This window comes from Equus asinus, chromosome 4, assembly GCF_041296235.1.
Source record: "Equus asinus isolate D_3611 breed Donkey chromosome 4, EquAss-T2T_v2, whole genome shotgun sequence".
NCBI lineage: Eukaryota > Metazoa > Chordata > Mammalia > Perissodactyla > Equidae > Equus > Equus asinus.
In genome coordinates, this window is record NC_091793.1 from 131254260 (window position 1) to 131274143 (window position 19884).

The window sequence follows — 19884 nt, forward strand, 5'->3', positions numbered from 1 at the left end:
TAAATATGGAAGTCGGATATAAACCCTCGAGGGCTATACAACATAAAAAGAATAGTTGAAGAACAACCTGAAGCTTTAAAAGGGGAGAAGCTAAGATCCTCACTGGCTGGGGAAAACAGTTAGTACTCACTCTTCAAGGAAAACATCTCATAGAAGCTTGGGGTTTGCAAACCCTAGCACTCCAACTAATCTAAATGAATGTAAATTTAGGAGGAGGGACTTGTTTTATGCCCTTTGTGGTCTCGGCAGCCTCTGGACATGACAGGCTTCTATAACTGTTACCTGAATTGGATTGAGCTGAAATAAAAAGGGAAACACCCTAAATCATCCATTGAAATCTTCTTTAAAGGGTAAGTTTCATTTATTTTCCACTTTTTTATAGTTACTTAGCAATGTATATGCTACAGGTTAAACAGTTGAACATTTACTTTAATATTTTATTTTGGGGTAACATTGTCTTTAGCACAATGAGTAACAGATGCGCGCATGCACGCACGAACGCCAGGAAGTGTCCCATTTGCGGAGAGTGCCATGCAATTAACCTTTGGTGTATTAATGAATCGGCAGCAGCAGGACTCAATGGGGACCAAAAGTAAAAACTTTAAAGACTTTAAAATAAAGTGGCTACCAATCAAAAGGAAGAAATAACATAAATTCATACTTAAGAATAGAAAAAAATGTGAATTAAAATTAAGAGAGTGCTGAGACTATGGAAATCATTAAAAATGGAGCAGTAGGAATAGGAAGGAGATTTATGTGCAAATACACACGAGTGTAAGAACCATGACGTGGACAAGGGCGTTTATGCAGGAGTCAGTTTGAGATTGTTCTCCAAAATAACCCAAAATGAATGGAAAGAGATATTTGGCCCCCTAAAAATGAGCCAATGTAGACATTGACAGGTAATGACTACTCTAAAAGATGTCGGGAACCCTGAAAGTAAACAGTCAGAAAACATTCAGAGCAATGAAGAAAATATGTACTGTGCATAGCTATACATCATTAAAACGGTAGGAATGTCTGTTTACTGTGATAACATAAACAAATTAAGGGAGGCAAAATCTAGAAAGAAAGAAATTATTTTTTCTTAAAGAGTCTCAGAAATTGACCTAATCAGACATATTTATAGTTCATGGAGATTAACTACTGATGGGTGAATTTAGGATGGCTAGTAAACTCATCCTGGAGAATTCTGAAGCAGAAACTTAGGAATCACAAACCTGAAAACCTGGATAAGTTTACCCAAAAGCTAAGGGAGCCGCCTCCGTTATTGGAGGAAGTCCTGTTTTTCTATGATATGACTTTACATTCTGAATTACTCAAACTGAGACTCTTACTAGCAAAAAGTGAATAACAAAGAACAGCACCGTGGGATCCTGCATGTCTTTAACTGCAAAGACTCATTAACAATACGGCAACTAAAGACACAGGTACAATTCTTTCAGTAGCAAATTCTGACTTAATCTGAATGTAAATAAACTAATTTCAGACTTTAAGTTTCAGAAAAAATAAGGCGTGAAGGATTTAAATCTTGTTCAGTGCTTTTGTCCCACACAGAAAAACTGAAACGAGATGGGGGAAAAAAGTAAAGAAAAAGTATTCTGTCAGCTTTTGGATTCTTTGTGTAAAGAATTGGTCATCTGAGTAATTTTCCTAACGGTTGGATTGTAGTCTGCTCATTTAGGTTCCGTCTTGCATGAGCAGAACATCTCGTACTTGCATGTTCTTTTCTCTGAGGGGACACCACATCTAGGGTCAGTTACACGGTGAAAGGCTTTATGCTTGCTTGTTATTCCTGGTGTAACAGAAATATTAGCCAATGTGCCTTTAAAGCTTAAAATACCAGCAAATGTAATTCAGTACCCATGTTTTTTATCCTTTTGGTTGGCTTATCATTTGGCATTGAAACCATCCTTTTTACTGACTTCACTTTTTACTTAAATAAGTAAATTTTATTTTCTCTGCAGGAATTTGAATCTGTAATAGCAATGAGGTAGATGCTTACACGTGCTTTGAGAAAGTGTGTTGTGTATGTGTGTAATTTATTTTAAAAATCAACATTTATCTCACGTGCACCCCATTTGGAAGGATACATTTAACACATTGAGGTATTCTTATTCTATGCCACACAAAAAGATGAGTAATCAGCCTTTGCCTTCAAGAGATTACCATCTCTTTTGGCTGACTTAATATACGGTCTCTGCTCCTTTCGTAGGATGAGAGAACAATTAAGCTCTGCGTGTGCTGAGTAAGCACTTCGCCTGAGCCATAGTGAGATAAAATGATCTTGGAGTCACGTGGACCTGGACTTGAACCCTGGCTGTGCGTACTTTTGTTCCTTGAAACCTGAGATTTCTACTTAAAAATAAGGATACTAATTTTTAGTTTACAGAGGTGTCATGAGGGTTCAGTGTGATCACGTATATACAACACCTAACACACATAAGCCCTGAATTTGTAGGTGCCCTCCCCCCTTGTATATATTTAAATGAAACGTTCAGGTTTAGCATGGTCCATAATTGCAGCCAGGGTGTAATAGGCAGTACTTCTCGTGGTGAATGAGGCAGTAATCCAGTGGTTAAAAATTCAGAGACAACGTGGGGACGCCAGAACATGATGCGCAAGAGCGAAGCCACAGTCCTTCCACACATGCATCACCAGTCACAGCCTCTCTGTTAGAAACGATCTGTCAGGGCTGGGGAGCTCCACAGGGAGGAGGACTGGAGCAAAGGATCATGGTGTTTCTAGAAAGCCTAGAGAAAAGAAAAGTGGCTAAGAAGATAGGGATTTGTTTTGCCAGCGTTCTATAAAAAAGAGAGGCACATGGATTATATTAAGAGAGTTCGACTAAAAATAACTTTGAGTTTCTTGCCCTTTTGCTCCCAATCTACCAGACCCATTATGTAGTTTTTCACAGCGAGAACACAAAGGAAAGTCCAACCATGTGCACACCTTTCATCCCTGGACAGCACTTCTGCCCACAGCCCTCCCTCTTTTCCCATTTTGTTGAGCTGTGTTGAACAATAAAGTACACTTGAGGGGCTGGCCCAGTGGCACAGCGGTTAAGTGCGCACGTTCGCTTTGGCGGCCTGGGGTTAGACAGTTCGGATCCCGGGTGTGCACGTGGCACCGCTTGGCAAGCCATGCTATGACAGGCGTCCCACATATAAAGTAGAGGAGGATGGGCACAGATGTTAGCTCAGGGCCAGGCTTCCTCGGCAAAAAGAGTAGGATTGGCAGCAGATGTTAGCTCAGGGCTAATCTTCCTCAAAAAAAAAAAAGAAAAGAAAAGAAAGAAGAAAAAGAAAGTACACTTGAGGCCAAACTTTAATTCCCTAGCTGAAACCCAGATAGTCAATTTCCTCTTTGTCCTCCTGGTCACTCTTTGCAACAATCTCCCTCAACAGAGAGTCAGGGTGCTCCCTACAACAAGTGAGGAGATGTCCCTAACAAAGAAATTCCAAAAATTAACTGAAGCCCCCAAACCCTACTAGTTTTGGGGGGAGATCTTATCATTCTTTATTCTGCTTGTCTTTCCACATTCTATGCCTGATAAGCTAGGGAATGTGAAAAGCTTCTTTGGGTTGGTCACTGTTCCATCCCCTGGGTGAAAGGTTGTTATTTCTCTGGATTTGTAAAAATGGGACTATTTCTTTCACTTTTGTTGAACTGGTTGGCATTCTGGTGGTGGCTTTCTAACTTGTTTTTTTTTTTTTGCTGGGAAAGAGTCGCCCTGAGCTAACACCTGTTACCAATCTTCCTCTCTCTCTTTTTTTTCTCCCCAAAGCCCCAGTACACAGTTGTAAGTCTTTCTAGTTCTTCTCTGTGAGCCGCTGCCACCGCAGCATGGCTACTGACAGACACTGGTGTGGTTCTGTGCCCGGGAACCAAACCTGGGCCACTGAAGCGAAACGCGCTAATCTGTAACTGCTAGGCCATCAGGGCTGGCTCTCTAACTTGTTTTTAATTCCACCACTGTGATTTTTCTTTAATTTCATTTTTAAAACTTTACAGAATAACATACATACAGTAAAGTGCACAAATCTGCTCAATGAATTTTTATATGTTGATAACACCTGTCTGCTTCAACCACATCAAGATCTAGGGCACTTTCAGCACACGGAATTCCCCCTGCTGTCCCTTCCCAACCAATATCTTCTTCCTGGGAAACACTCTTCTGACTTCTAGGTTTTCCCCAATTTTGAACTTCATATAAATGGAACCATAAAGTGCATACTTTTCTGTGTTTGGTTTATTTTGATCAAAATTAAGTCAATGAGATTCATTCAAATTGTTCCATGTATCAATAATTTGTTCTTTTGTTATGTAGTATTCTGTTACGTGAATGTACCGCAATTTATCCTTTCCTGTTGATGAATATTTGTGGTGTTTCCATTATTCACCTATTTTATGTAAAGCTGTCCTGAGCATCTCCAACGTAAATTCTTAATTTTCTCCAGGCCCCCTCTTTGTGGACGTTGTGATGAACAGAATTTGTGGAGAGGGTTTACAGGCACTCACTTAATCCTGCCTCACGTTATTTCTTCAGGTTTCTTTGGCACCAGAATTCAAAGGATGATAAAAATCCTCTGTTTTCCAGAAAAAAGAAAAGAAAGGGGCAGAGAGGGAGAAAAGAAGGAAGGAAGACAGGGGGAGAGAGGAAGGGGTAGGGTAATGTGTAGGCATGTCAGTATAAAGCCTTAAACTCATAACTCCCCTTTTATAGAGGTATCTGACCATCTTAATTTGCAATGCCTAAATAAGCAGTGCTTCCATGATTACAGACTTCTTTAGCTCACTTATGGAAATATTCCAGGCCCTCTGGAAATTATTTAAAGAGCTCTGTCTTATCCTTTTAAGAAGTTGATAAAATCACAGTGTCAAGTGCAAGTTCCAGGGCCAAGTACACTAGGAAGTTTGGTTGACTTTAAGTATTTTTCCTAAGAGTTTTTTGTGTTTTTAATTTCACAAAGACTTGAAACTCTTGAACAGATCCCAGAGGCTGAGGAAAACAGTGAAACCCATCCTTAAGCGTTCACTGTTTTGTGCCACTGTTACTAGCAATCTCCATTGCTGACTCTGAACTTTTGATTCCTTATTTCACTTCCCCTGGATTTTCCTGCTTTTGTTGATACTCAGGTTACTTCCTCAAATGTGGAAAGTCCTCAGACATTCAAGTTTGTTCCTGGGAGCCCTAGAGTCTTCTACATTAATAAATTATCTAGACAATTACCTAAACGCTATCCCTTTTCAATTTTTATATATATATCATCTAAGAAACTGGTCAATTAAAATAATTAGTGCATGGTAATTAGCAAATTATTTGCTCAACAGTTTATTTCTTATTAAAGAGATTTTCATTTCTTTCTATCATTAAGATTAAGGATAGTTTTTTGTTTTTTTTTTAAGATTGGCCCTAATATCTATTGCCAATCTTTTTTCTTCTTCTTCTTCTTCTCCCCTAAATCTTCCAGTACATAGCTGTACATTCTAGTTGTGAGTGCCTCTGGTTGTGCTATGTGGGACGCCACCTCAGCATGGCCTGGTGAGCAATGCCATGTCTGCGCCCTGGATCCAAACTAGCGAAACTCTGAGCTGCTGAAGCGGAGTGCGCGAACTTAACCACTCAGCCATGGGGCTGGCCCCAATGTTGGCTTCTTTCTAATTGTGTTCTTGTTTGTTTAGTTATGGGGAAATACACATGTTCTTCGTAACATCATTGCTCAATGTTTGAAATCAGATTATAGTTATTTTCAGTTAAATTCATGGCAAATCAACTTGAGAGGCTTCATGATAAATCAAATTATATCAAGCCATCGAACCTCTTAAGAGTAACCACTGGGTACTGTAGATAAATTACAAATGTTATGAAAATAGTAACAAATGGCTGTACAAACATGGCAAGCCAAGTTCTAGACATCAACTCTTTAACCGAAAGGAGTTAATCCAAGAAAAAGGTACTTGTCAATTTCCAGTTTTTAACAATCACAGTTAGAAGTTAAAAATATGGTTAGAATTTGCCTATTGCTTTCCCCTGCAATGTTGAGGGCTGGCTGAGTGAATCTTCTATGATGAATATTTTACCTCAACCACTCATGTGCTGTGCTGGAAGCAGTTTTATTTAAAGACAGAATGGAAAGTATATAGGCCAGAGTTGAAAGAGAAAAGATAAATATTTGCGTTGAAGGGTGGTGGCCATAGAAATGCACTAGAGAATAAGTGTATGAAAGGCTCGGCGTTTATCACTGTGCTTAGAAGGACATTTTTGAGGCTCCTGAGTTTTCTTAAAAACTACATCAGTAGCTCCAACTAGGAAAGAATTCTCTGTCCTAACCAACAGTCCAAGGCCAACTGTAAGGCTTTCCTTAAAATGTGCTTTGTATGAAGCTGCCAGGAAACAGCCCTTTGTTAGCTGTATAATAGTTCTGGGTTCAAAAAGGCTGAAGTGATAAAAACATAAATTATGATTCCATTAATAAAAAACACTCTAGCTAGAGCTGGTTTTGAGTTCCTGTGATAGTGTTTAACTCGTTCAAGGTTTGCATTCGACCTTTACAATAGGCTCAGTGTTAGGGAGAAGGAGAAACCTGTTGATACAACTCCTTGAAGCGCTCTAGGTTTCAAAACAACTCTGCAGATAGCACACATTCCTGTGGTGGGAGGCGGAGCGCCAGCCCACAGCTTTCCCCATTCATGCAAAGAAGGAGAAAGGGACTGAGCTTACCTCCCAACAAGTGAAGTTAAGCACATCCTGCACGCGGATTGTTATCTAAATGGAAGTTCTGTTCACAGGGGCCATAAGCGACAATTTCTGACCTGGTTCCCTCCTGTTCCCTCACTCCACCCCCAAGCGCCCTGGCTCACTGCTGAGAAAATACTTATTTTTTCTTCAGAGATACCCTTTGTCTTCCTTGATGATAGTAATTTTTTTCTCTTTCTTTTTAGCGCAAAAGAATTTTTTCCTGTTTGTCCTGTGTGCCATGTCTAATACGTGACATTGTTTCTCCTTTCCTGTTACTATGCTGTGCACCTCTTACAAACAAATGTGAGCTTTGTATCAAAACAACAATAAATGCACGTGCTATAAAATTATAAAGGGGATAGTACAGTTCTCAGTGATTATATTCTTTGAGCACATAAAATTTTGAAAGTGCTTAGAAATTTCTTTTAAAAAAACTTCTTGCAGAAACCGATTTTGTCACGTTTTTGATTTTTGCTTTTACGGATTGTTTACAAAAATACCTAGTGTGTTTCAGAAATAATTATGTTTATTTTAGTGTAGTGGAGCTTCAGCAGGTTAAGGCTTTAGACTGATTTTTCATTTGCAATTAATCCATATATTTATCCATAGATTTTACACACTATTTCAGCAGCATAGAGTAGATCAAAATATTATGAAGTGCAACAACTTAAAAAAGATGAACAGATCATATAAGGGTTGTGGAAGCAAGAGAATATGTTTGCTGATATTTATTCTTTGAAAGGCATGTGCTAGTGTGCCATTTTAAATTTTGTAACTATTGTCCAACTCTTTAGCAATGTAGAGCTAGAAGGAGACTTTCTGGGTGTATCTTTACCTGCTCTGAACTCCCCTTCCTGCCTTTGTTCTGCCCCCCAATCTCAGTGGTCCTCAGTTTTCTCCAACTCTGACAGTCTCAGAGTTGGAGATAGGGGCTGCTCTGACTCATGTGCACTTTTATCTTCTGAGATCATTCATTGGAGGAGCAATGACATCAGTTTTCCTGGAGGCAGGCTGGTTGGCCAAGGGGACCATGGAAGGGATGAAGTTAAAAGACTTGGAATAGCACCTGATACATAGTAGGAGCTCGACAAGTATTTGTTGAGTAAAAGTCTTCAACTGTTCTCTTCGTGCCACTTATATTTCCAGCCAGATCATGAGGGAGCAACTGTTCTATTTTGTTTGTATTGCAGTTATAACCCTGGCTTTAAAAATATCGGGTGACTGGACATTGCCAAAATTAAGTAAATAAGCTTTACTTAATTTACTTAAATAAGCGTTCCAAGCCTTCCAGACTTTGATAGCTTTATTTCCAAGGTACGCTTCAATTTTGCTGAAGGGAGTCAGGAAGGAGCGTTGAGCAGGTGGTGCTCCAAAACCCCTCCCCCCTAAACGAGAGCAGCATTACATCCTGAACTTTGCCAGATGATATTGTTGGCAGGGATGCTTTAGCTGCTCAAAAAAAATCTTTTTACATAAGTACCAAAAAACCCACACTGAGAAACTTCTGCCTTAAAATAACCTAAGCTTTAGATAAACTCCGCTAATTCACTATTCCCTCTCTGGCAAACTGGGAGGTCCCAGTCCGCTTTTGATGGCTTCCACCTGATTTCGATTATTTGCGTTGTTGCCAGGAGTATAAATGGAAAAATTAGAATATCTACAACTATGGGGTCTGCAATCCCACAGGGAACCACTGATACTACCTAAGGAATGGCCACTCCCTTGGAAGAGGACAAAGTTCTCTAGAGCAGGACTCCTCAAACTTACAGAGGACACGAGAATCACTGGAGATGTTGTCACAGTGCAGATTCTGATTCCGTAAGTCCAGGGTGAGGCCTGGGGTTCTGCGTTTTTAACAACTCACAGGTAATGAGAATGCTGCTCTTCCGCATTATTATCACCTGTCAGTTTTTTTTAAACTATGGATGCCTGGGTTCCACCTCCATCCCATCCTCCCACCCCCCACCCCCACTCCATCCCGGGTTTCTAATTGAATTGGCCTCAGTTAATGGCCTGATCATAGGGATTGTCTAAATCTCCCAGGTGATGCTAATATGCAGCCAGCTTTAAGAACCTCCAGATCTTGTTTTTAATCAGTTTTCACTTGGCAATCCATTCATTTATATGCTTCCCCTGCCTGGCCCTTGTAGGCATTTGATTTTCTGAATTAAATACCCTGCCCTTTCTTGAGGAAATCACATGAGTCTTTCAAAACCCCTTTTCAAATACTACTGCAATTTTTGGATATATAATACATTTAAAAAATAGTTCTGGCAGTCATCTTGCTGGAAATCCCATACAACTTTATTCATAACCCCTAAGGCAATGACCACATTTTACCTATAACTGTTATGTGTATTTATCTTCACCTCCCTAGTTGATAAACTAGCGAAAGGCAGACATTGCCTCACCTCTTTTATCTTTCCATGTGGTTTCCCAGCCAGTGGCCCCACGCAGTGCCCTGAGCATGCATTTCTTCATTCAGCAAACATTCACATACAGCTGGTGTGCCAAGCAGGCCAGGCTGTGGTGAGGCGTGCAAAAACAGACGTGTTCCCTCTCTGCCTCTAGGAGCTTCACAGTCTAATGAGGGAGACAGACATCCATAAGTGACTTCTTACAAAAACAAATGTCAGACTTTAACCAAGACATGAGGGAATCTGAACTTTTCCAGATTGGAAAGTCTTTTTGAGGAAATGGCTGAAATCTGAAGAATATACAACTAGGCGGAGGTGGTAAATGAAGGTGAAGAACATTCTAGATAGAGAAAACTGTAGCATTTGCATGATTTTTAAAAGAAATTAAAATTTTTTCAATCGAAAGTCTGCCTCTTCCTATCCTCCATCCACTCAGGTTCCCAGAGAGGCGCCAACTAATATTAGTTACTTGTGTATCCTTTCAGAGTCTCTTTAAGCATGTTCCAGCAAATGCATGCTAAGCATTGTATTTTCACTTCTGAACCATGCTTTTTCCCCCTTAACAATTTACAGTCATGTGTTGTGTAACAATAGACCGCATATACGACGGTGGTCCCATAAGATTAATACCAAATAGCCTGGGTGTGTAGTGGGCTATACCATCTAGGTTTGTGTAAGTACTCTGTATGTTGGCATAACGACAAAATTGTCTAAGGACACATTTATCAGAACATATCCCCATCACTGAGTGATGCATGACTATAGTCTGTATTTTTCACTTCAGCACAGAGAGAGCTTTCCTATTTTTTCGTAAGAAAAAACTTGTATTAAAGCTGAGCATCATTCAATTATGTGGCTGTTTTAACTAGTATGTTCCCAATAGTTGGGTTGCTTATAATATTTTATTGCAAACAATGCCACAATGAATAATCTTGTACTTAGACATTTTTCACATATGAAAGTATATCTGTAAGATCATTTTCCAGAAGAGAAATTGCTAAATCATGAGCATGTGAACTTGTAATTTTGAGAGGTATTGTTCGATTGCCTTCTATAAGCATTGTACCATTTTATATTCTCATCAGAAATATTTGAGAACCCTTTTTCTCCTATTGCCTCCCCAATAGTGTGTTATCAACGTTTTGGATGTTTTTCAGATGTGATAGTAAAAATAATGGTATCGTAATAGTTTTAATTTGGATCTCTCTCTCTTTTTTCTTTTAAGATTGGCACCTGAGCTAACATCTGTTGTCAATCTTTTTTTTTTTTTTAATTCTTCTCCCCAAAGGCCCCCAGTATGTAGCTGTATATTCTAGTTGTAGGTCCTTCTGGTTGTGGCATGTGGGACACCACCTCAGCATGACTTGATGAGTGGTCCCATGTCCGTGCCCAGGAGCTGAACCAGCAAAACCCTGGGCCACTGAAGCAGAATTCACGAACTTAATCACTCGGCCACAGGGCCAGCCCCTGGATCTCTCTTATTATGAGTGAATTTGAACATCTTTTGATACGTTTAAGAGCCACTTTTATTTTTTTCTGTAAACTTCCTGTTTTCATCATCTTTGACCATTTTTATATTGGGTTCTTATTAATTTTCTTATTGATTTCTAAGAGCTCTTTATGTATTAAAGATATTATATTTTTTGATATGATTTGCTGAAAATTCTTCCAGTCTTTTGCATTTAATAGTACTCTGGAGTTTTTGCTTGTTTGCTTGTTTGTTTGTTTTTACCTTACAGTTGCTTTTGGTTTTCATAGATGGAAACTTATCACTTTTTCTGTTATGATTTCAGAATTTTTAGTCATAGTTAGAATGGCCTTCCCCACAGAATGTAAACGAATTCTTCCATGTTACATTCTGGAATATCTATAGCTCTGCCTTTTTACATTTATCTTTGATCTTTCATATACATTTGGTATATCATGTAAAGCATGGATCTGATTGCCCATCCACTGTCAAAATACCATTTATTAAATATATATATTTGTAATATTCTTTTTTTAATGGTACCTCCTACTTATTTATTTATTTATTTATTTATTGGTAAGGAAGATTGTTCCTGAGCTAATATCTGTTGCCAATCTTCCTCCTTTTGCTTGAGGAATATTGTCGCTGAGCTAACATCTGTGCTAACCTTCCTCTATTTTGTATGTGGGACGCTGCCACAGCATGGCTTGATGAGTGGTGTGTAGGTCCGTGCCCAGGATCTGAACCTGTGAATCCTGGGCCGCCTAAGTGGAGTGCCTGAACTTAGCCACTAAGCCACCAGGCCAGCCCCTTAAATAATTTTTTAATGAGATAACTGAGAGTATTAAGAAAGGGAATCAAAACGTGAGTCTAGGAGCTCAGTTCTAGGGAAGTAAGAAGTCATGGGGTAGCAAAGCAAACGCAGCGCTGGGGAAATTAAACACTGAATCTGTGTAGCAAGATGGACGGCAAGTTTACTTCATAGATGCTGCCACCACCACCACCCCTTCATGGTAGACATGGCCAATCTGTCATCGCACTTCTCCTCAAAACATGCTGTTCCAGGCATCTACTTCCAATTAATCAAAATTGACACATTTGCCCTCCCTGCGGTAGGATTTGATTTGGGAGGAGTAGAGGAGGAAGACAAGTGGCAAGAGAGGTGGCTGAAAAGGCAGGCAATGTCAGAGTCTGGAACGCATCTTAAGCAATGGAGATAATGTGATTCTTTTTTTTTTTTTTTTTTTAAAGATTTTGTTTTTCCTTTTTCTCCCCAAAGGCCCCCGGTACATAGTTGTATATTCTTAGTTGTGGGTCCTTCTAGTTGTGGCATGTGGGACGCTGCCTCAGCGTGGTTTGATGAGCAGCGCCATGTCCGCGCCCAGGATTCGAACCAACGAAACACTGGGCCACCTGCAGTGGAGCGCGTGAACTTAACCACTTGGCCACGGGGCAAGCCCCTAATGTAATTCTTTTAAAGGCAAAAATGACATGATAAGTGTTTCAAGAAAGGAGGGAATGATGGATTAAAGGAGCAAAATCAAAAGCTACTATAGTAGTCCAATCTAGAGATGCTGAATACCTGAATTCAGGTAGTAGAGTAAAAGAGAGAGGATAGGCCATATGCAAGGGGTAAACTCGGTGGGACTTGGAAAACAATTATCTATCGGTAGTGAGAGACAAGACAGAATAAAAAATGATCGATCCCTTAAAGTAGGGCATAGAGTAGTACTGTGGCCCAGACAGAGACCTTAGGAGAGGAACAAATTTGGGAATGGAGAGATAATAATAAGGAGAATGAGTTTAGCTTTGGATTTTAGATATTAATACTATATTTGGATTGTTTGCATTTGCCTAGCACCAGGCTAAAACTATGATGTGTTTAGGAATAAAGAGAAGATTTAGTGTTGACTCACACAAGATAATTACTTGAGGAAAGAAATTACATATACGGAAGCTGGAAGAATGACCAGTTAGATCTATGAATTCCCAGTATAAAAGATGACTGCCTCAGAAACCATGGGAAAAGATGAACTGGCAAGTGGAGCATGTGATAATAAAAACAACAACAAAAGCTGACACAAGTCTTCATAAACTGGAATAGGAAGCTTGAGGTGACCTTAGGGTAATAATTCAGTGTTAGGCTGCACCAGCCAGTCTCAGCATATTATATCAAAGCTTGGGCTCCAGGCCTTGAGACATGAAAATGCTGGAGAACATTCAAAGAGCAAGAAGATAATTACAGGGTTAGAAATAATAGCTGAGGCATGCAAGTGTACCTGAGTTAGCCTGGAGAAAAGAAGAATAAATGGTAACCCCTTTCACAATAGATGAAGGTATTATAGAAATAACTATTTCCCCAAAGTTCAGAGCAAGAGAAGAGCGGATTAAACTGTAAATTGATAGGCATGAGATATGGGGCAAAACTTCCTGAGAGGAAGGTTAAATGCTAGAGTTAAATTTGGGGGTTCAAGTTGTCTGAGGTTGTGAATCTTCTGCGTGTGAATCTTTAAAGCGTGGAGAGCTACGTATGAAATCCTCGATTTAGCAAGCACTCTGTACTTAGGGATGCACTTTCTGAGCCCTGCCAGCAAAAGTCCACCACAAATCTTGTGCAACTTGAGTTGCTGTCATAAGATCTCTACGCTAGAAGGTCATCCCCACCATCAGTGCCCCTTCAAAAGCCATTCATTTGTTCAGTAACTATTTTTGAACAATACACGTAAGACATTGTTTTAGGTGCCAAGGACATGGGGTGAATAAAACAGAAGAAAGGAACGTATCCAAAGTTGATTGAGTGTTGCTCTGTATCAGGTACTGAGCAACTAGCTGCTCACTCTAAAACCCACCTTCTTGAAAACTTGCCTCTTGCCATAGTCCCCGCTTCCTCCTGTTTCCTCCCAAATCGCTGCCTGAGTCTGGTATCTCAGAGCTCAGTGCAGGCGACTGGAGAGTCCCTGCTACAAAAACAAGTAGAGAGTTCAAGAAGCTGGATTTAATATTTTCAAATAGAATATGGATTGTCTGTAGTTTTAATTTGTATCAAAATCATTCAAGATATAATTGTTCATCGGGCTTATTCATTTCCTTTTGACTATCTGCTGTCTGACTGCCACTGGTGAGTGTGACAGCATGATGTTCAATGATGGTGCTTATTGGAGACTTATTTTAATAAGACAGTGACTTATTTCAATTGTTCAGATAGGCAAATTAGAATATACATCATTTAGGTAGTCTGTTTATGTAATACATGTAGAAATACCACGAATTTTTAGATGTTTAATAATGCAAAATACTTGGAAAGAACTCTACTACAAGAACACATGTTTAGAAATTAGCTCACTGTTTTTTAAGGGCATATTTAGAATTGGAAATTGCTGTATGGGTTTTGAGTTCTTTGATTTCTTTGAAGATAGCGTTTGATGGAGTTAGCTTTCTTGGTACTGAACTCAGCAGAGGGGCAAAGGGCTGTTTATATCTTCATAGAAGTCAACCATGCCAATTTAGAAGCTTCCTGTAGGACAGGGAGTAGTACTCCTCCTGTTCTTATTGTTTCCAAATGCTTTGAAGCATTCCCGTATCACTTGATCCAATTCTCCAGACAGAGGATGTGGTAATAGCAGAAGGTAGGATTAAAGAGAAAAGTTGCAGGGCCAGCACGACTGGAAAAGATCATTTTACTGGTAAAATTTTCACCAATTCAGAGACGTGTAGGCTAGTCGGATAAAGCTGAGGTAGTTAAAGTATGAAGTGACCCAGCACTGGAACAGAGTTTGGCTTGGAAAGACAGATGTTATCCAACGGGTGGAGTTTTGTAACTGTACGTAACAGGCAGACTTGGATGACTCTGAAGATTCTTTGAGAACGGTACAGATAAGGGCTGGGGGGAGGGATCCAGAGCATCACAAAATTAATTGTGTTTTGATAGAACAATTACCTATAATCATAATAAATGCAACTTAACAATGCATAGGAAAATATGCCAGATGCTTTATAAACATTACCTCAATAAATCTTCATAGACCCCTGTAATGTAAGGAATATTTTGCAGAAGAAAAAACAAGGCCTAGATAATGAAATAATTTCCCCTACTTAGAAAATAGTGGTGCCAGGATTCAAACTCACATGCATCTGGTTCCAAATCTGTCCTCTCTCAGTATATCACGTTGCTTCTTACCATTGCGCCCCATTATTGCACTTTTTTAGAAAATGAGTGTTTTAGAATATTCCCTTTAATATTCCCAGAAGTGTTTCTGGTTAAGTAGACTTAGTAAAGTGAACATTTCAGTTTGAGGCAGTTAGATGACAACACGAAACTGGTAGTAGTAAGCCATGCTTCCCAGGCATAGGTGAAGGTAATGTTTTTTTTTTTGAGGAAGATTAGCCCTGAGCTAACATCTGCTGCCAATCCTCCTCTTTTTGCTGAGGAAGACTGGCCCTGAGCTAACATCCGTGCCCATCTTCTACTTTACATGTGGGACACCTACCACAGCATTGCTTGCCAAGCGGTGCCATTTCCGCACCCGGGATCTGAACTGGTGAGCCCCAGGCTGCCGAAGCGGAACGTGCGAACTTAACTACTGTGCCACCAGGCCTGCTCAGGGTAATTTTTTAAGGACGGATTTAAAGAGAATTCAAGCGTTTGAAAGAGAAATTGTGGTGAATGTGACAAAGTGACTTGCAATCAAAAATGAAAAGAAAGTTTGGATGTCATTGTTGTCTGGGCTTGAGGAATGAGCACAAAGGACAATAGCTAGAGATCCCAGAGATAATGTCACTAAGCAATGATTACATAGACTCAGTCAGCTAAGCCCAGAAAACATGACTGATAGAGATATGAGAAAAGTAAGGGTGAAAGTTTAGTATGAAAGTGAATGATGTCACTTTAAAATAGAATTTGAGATCCATTTAACAGAAACGTCCATTGTATTCAGGGCTGTTCTGCCAAATTAAACAAAGGCATATGTTTTCATGACATGATTGATTTGAGCGTACTGTTCTGTCAATAATATGATTTTTTTCCCCCTAAGTGTAAGTTATATATTAATACTTCTGCTTAGGGTTCCTTTAGAATTGCCTTAGTGACCTTACAAGTTTTTATAAGAATATAGACTCCCCCAGCCCCCGCCAATCCAACCTTGCTCAGTATTATACAATTTATTGTTTGTTAATGATAGATTCTTGTACTAGAAGTAAATGTATCTTTTAGGGCTCAGTATACATTTCTTAAACAAGAGAGGCCACAGTAAACTAAATATTTCCTGTGAAGCAATAACCGATACTCTACACATTCTTAAGGAGAGTCATTTTTCTTTTGGTTCTATCTAACTAAAGTTTAAGGCAACCCGTTAATTGCATGCTTTAGCTTTCAAACAGAAATTTGGCCCAGAAAAGAAAACTCTTTTGGCTTTATAAAATGACTTATTTTCAAATTTTAAATGGGGCAAAATGAATACAATATATTATCTACTTTTATTTATATTGTCTTCTTTCTCAGCAACTTGCTTTTTTATCCTTTGAAAATGAAAGAGCCTAAAACATAGTGAATATACTTGTAACACTGCAGAAGTATTCCATCAAAGTAATGATGTTTTAGTCATTTCTTAAAAGAAGCAAAATTCAAAGAAACAAACAAAAAAAACCATACACACACACACACACACACACACACACCCTCTTAGATATACAGATAGTGAGTCCTTGGTCTAATTTTTCCCAATCTAAAATAAAAAAGTTGTCATTTCCTGAAAATTTATAGTCAGGAAGAAAATAAAGGAGGGAGACCATTCACCAGTCACCATCTGGGGACCCCGTCAGTTTATGCATATGTAAAAGAAGGCCTCTTGTTTCCAGGTATCACAGATACGAGATGTGGTAACTGCCTACTCAGGAGGAGGGAAGTGTGAATGTTGTACTCGTAAGTTAGCAAACTTTGAAAAGGCAGTTTCAAATGGTGCTGATGACATACACTTGAGAATAGTCCCAAGCTTTGTCCAGTAAGGCATTAAAGATTTCAAACGTTGTTGACAGCTTATTGTGATCAGTCAGTGACATCAGGTAGTGCTTCTTTGCCACTAATACAGCCCCATCCCCAGTCCACTTATGAAGTACCCATGGTGTGCAAGGCGTTGGGATGAGAGATGAGCAAGGAGAATGCATGTCTAAGCTAAGGTTTCTGCCCATCCTTGATTGCTCCACAGACACCAGTAAATCAGGGATACCCAAAACTGAATAAAGCTCGGCAATGATAAACTTACCCAAATTTTTATAAGCGAAAAAATCTGGAGAAAAGCTCTTAACGTAAATATGCATGTAAGTTTGGCATTTTGTCATTTATAGCTTGGTACTGGCTTTATTTAAACGGTATATGAGGAGTCACAATCTTTGCAGAGCTCCAGGCCTCTAAAAGTTCTAAATGAGATCCTCTCCTCACCTTCCTTATCTGAGACGGAAAGCTTCTCATATTTTCTTCTGTTCTGTACGCTTTACTTTCTCCCTGGAGATAGCAGTTGTATGATCAGAAACCCTAAAATTTGTCAGACTCCCCTTGGGATAAGAAAGCCTTACTCAGATTTGGATGGTGGAAGCTGACTGCAATGAATCGATTCTGTCTTGACGGTCTGACTGTACAGTACAGTAAGACTACTTTCCAATTTACCTCTTCTCTCTTGGTAGCTTTGTTCCTGAAGCTCTGAGATCAGAGAGTAATAAAATTGTAATTTGACATATAAAAGAGAAAATAATACAAGTACTTTTTATCATGGCCACCAAATATGGATTACTTATCCATATAATTTCATTAAAAAAAAAACTCAAACAAGCCTTCTATAATTCTGTGGAAATGCAAGCGGAAGAGCTTCCTTTTTTTTTAATTTTTATTAAGGTTATGATAGATTACAACCTTGTGAGATTTCAGTTGTACATTTTTGTTAGTCATGTTGTGGGTACACCACTTCCCCCTTTGTGCCCTCCCCCCACCCCCCTTTTCCCTGGTAACCACCGATCAGATCTGCTTATCAATATACTAACTTCCACCTATGAGTGGAGTCATATAGAGTTCGTCTTTCTCTGACTGGCTTATTTCACTTAACATAATACCCTCGAGGTCCATCCACGTTGCTGCGAATGGGCCAATTTTGTCTTTTTTTATGGCTGAGTAGTATTCCATTATGTATATATACCACATCTTCTTTATCCAATCATCAGTTTCTGGGCATGTAGGTTGGTTCCACGTCTTGGCTATTGTAAATAATGCTGCGATGAACATAGGGGTGCAACGGACTCTTGAGATTTCTGATTTCAGGTTCTTAGGATAGATACCCAGTAATGGGATGGCTGGGTCATAGGGTATTTCTATTTTTAACTTTTTGAGAAATCTCCATACTGTTTTCCACAGTGGCTGTACCAGTTTGCATTCCCACCAACAGTGTATGAGGGTTCCTCTTTCTCCACAACCTCTCCAACATTTGTCACTCTTGGTTTTGGATGTTTTTGCCAATCTAACGGGTGTAAGGTGATATCTTAGTGTAGTTTTGATTTGCATTTCCCTGATGATTAGCGATGATGAACATCTTTTCATGTGTCTATTGGCCATATTCATATCTTCTTTTGAGAAATGTCTGTTCATGTCCCCTGCCCATTTTTTGATCGGGTTGTTTGTTTTTTTGTTGTTAAGCAGTGTGAGTTCTTTGTATATTATGGAGATTAACCCTTTGTCGGATAAGTGGCTTGTAAATATTTTTTCCCAATTAGTGAGCTGTTTTTTTGTTTCAATTCTTTTTTCCCTTGCCTTGAAGAAGCTCTTTAGTCTGATGAAGTCCCATTTGTTTATTCTTTCTATTGTTTCCCTCAACTGAGGAGTTATAGTGTCCGAAAAGATTCTTTTGAAACTGATGTCAAAGAGTGTACTGCCTATATTCTCTTCCAAAAGACTTATTGTCTCAGGCCTAATCTTTAGGTCTTTGATCCATTTTGAGTTTATTTTGGTGTGTGGTGAAAAAGAATGGTCAATTTTCAATCTTTTGCATGTGGCTGTCCAGTTTTCCCAGCACCATTTGTTGAAGAGACTTTCTTTTCTCCATTGTAGGCCCTCTGCTCCTTTGTCGAAGATTAGCTGTCCATAGATGTGTGGTTTTATCTCTGGGCTTTCAATTCTGTTCCATTGATCTGTGGACCTGTTTTTGTACCAGTACCATGCTGTTTTGATCACTGTAGCTTTGTAGTATGTTTTGAAATCGGGGATTGTGATTCCGCCGGCTTTGTTTTTCTTGCTCAGGATTGCTTTAGCAATTCGTGGTCTTTTGTTCCCCCATACGAATTTTAGGATTGTTTGTTCAATTTCTGTGAAGAATGTTCTTGGGATTCTGATTGGGATAGCATTGAATCTGTAGATTGCTTTAGGTAGTATGGACATTTTAACTATGTTTATTCTTCCAATCCATGTGCATGGAATGTCTTTCCATCTCTTTATGTCATCGCCTATTTCTTTCAAGAAAGTCTTGTAGTTTTCATTGTATAGATCCCGGAAGAGCTTCCTTTTAAAAACCAAACCACTTCTAGGTTTTAGGGGAGATTTTGGAGATTCTTATTGCAGAGCAGACAGTAATTAGACAGGGTCACTTGCTGAGTAACTATACAAAGTGCAGATAAGGGTAAAGAGAATGTCCAGGAAAAGATCACCAATGAGTAATAATTTCCCTGAGTAAACTTTCCCAAAAGAGAAGATTTTTCTATATAGAGTTACTCATCTTTATCTCAGGCTCACAAACTGGCTGGCAAGTTTTAGTGGCAGGAAAATTGATAAATAGTTGTAGCCTGGAGACACAATTTCTCTCCTTGCACATGAATGTCTTCCTATGTCCCTTGGCTGTTTTTATCTCAAAGCATTAATCTATGTTTATTGGAAAATAAATTCATGACGATGCATCAGTAAATTCTCAACAGCTCAAAGATTGCTTTAAAATTGGATTCTAAAGTATTACTTTTCTGTATTAAACTAAGGGTTCACTATTATCTAAGAAGTGATCTAAATCAGGAGTTTTTAACCAGGAATATGTGTTAATTCCAATTTGCTATAATGACTTGATAATTTATTCCTGATTCCCCTCTCAAAACATTTTGAAACAGTAGGCCTAGAAATCTGCATTAAAACAAAACAAAACAGGGGCCAGCCCGGTGGTACAGCGGTTAAGTTCACACATTCCGCTTTGGCGGCCCAGGGTTTGCTGGTTCAGATCCCAGGTGCAGACATGGCACTG

General features: G+C 39.2%; 1 protein-coding gene across 4 annotated transcripts in view; it reads left to right on the forward strand.

The window, feature by feature from the left end:
* SLC39A10 (solute carrier family 39 member 10) overlaps nucleotides 1-19884 on the forward strand; it is a 124487-nt gene that overhangs the window by 24497 nt on the left and 80106 nt on the right. Inside the window, exon 1 of one of the 4 annotated variants that reach the window (XM_070508279.1) lies at nucleotides 47-350. The exons of 2 other annotated variants lie outside the window; for them this stretch is intronic. The gene's annotated coding sequence lies outside the window, so the exon portion shown is untranslated. Of the gene's footprint in view, nucleotides 1-46; nucleotides 351-1266; nucleotides 1431-19884 lie in introns of those variants that run through there. One more of the 4 variants, XM_070508275.1, reaches the window with a different exon arrangement.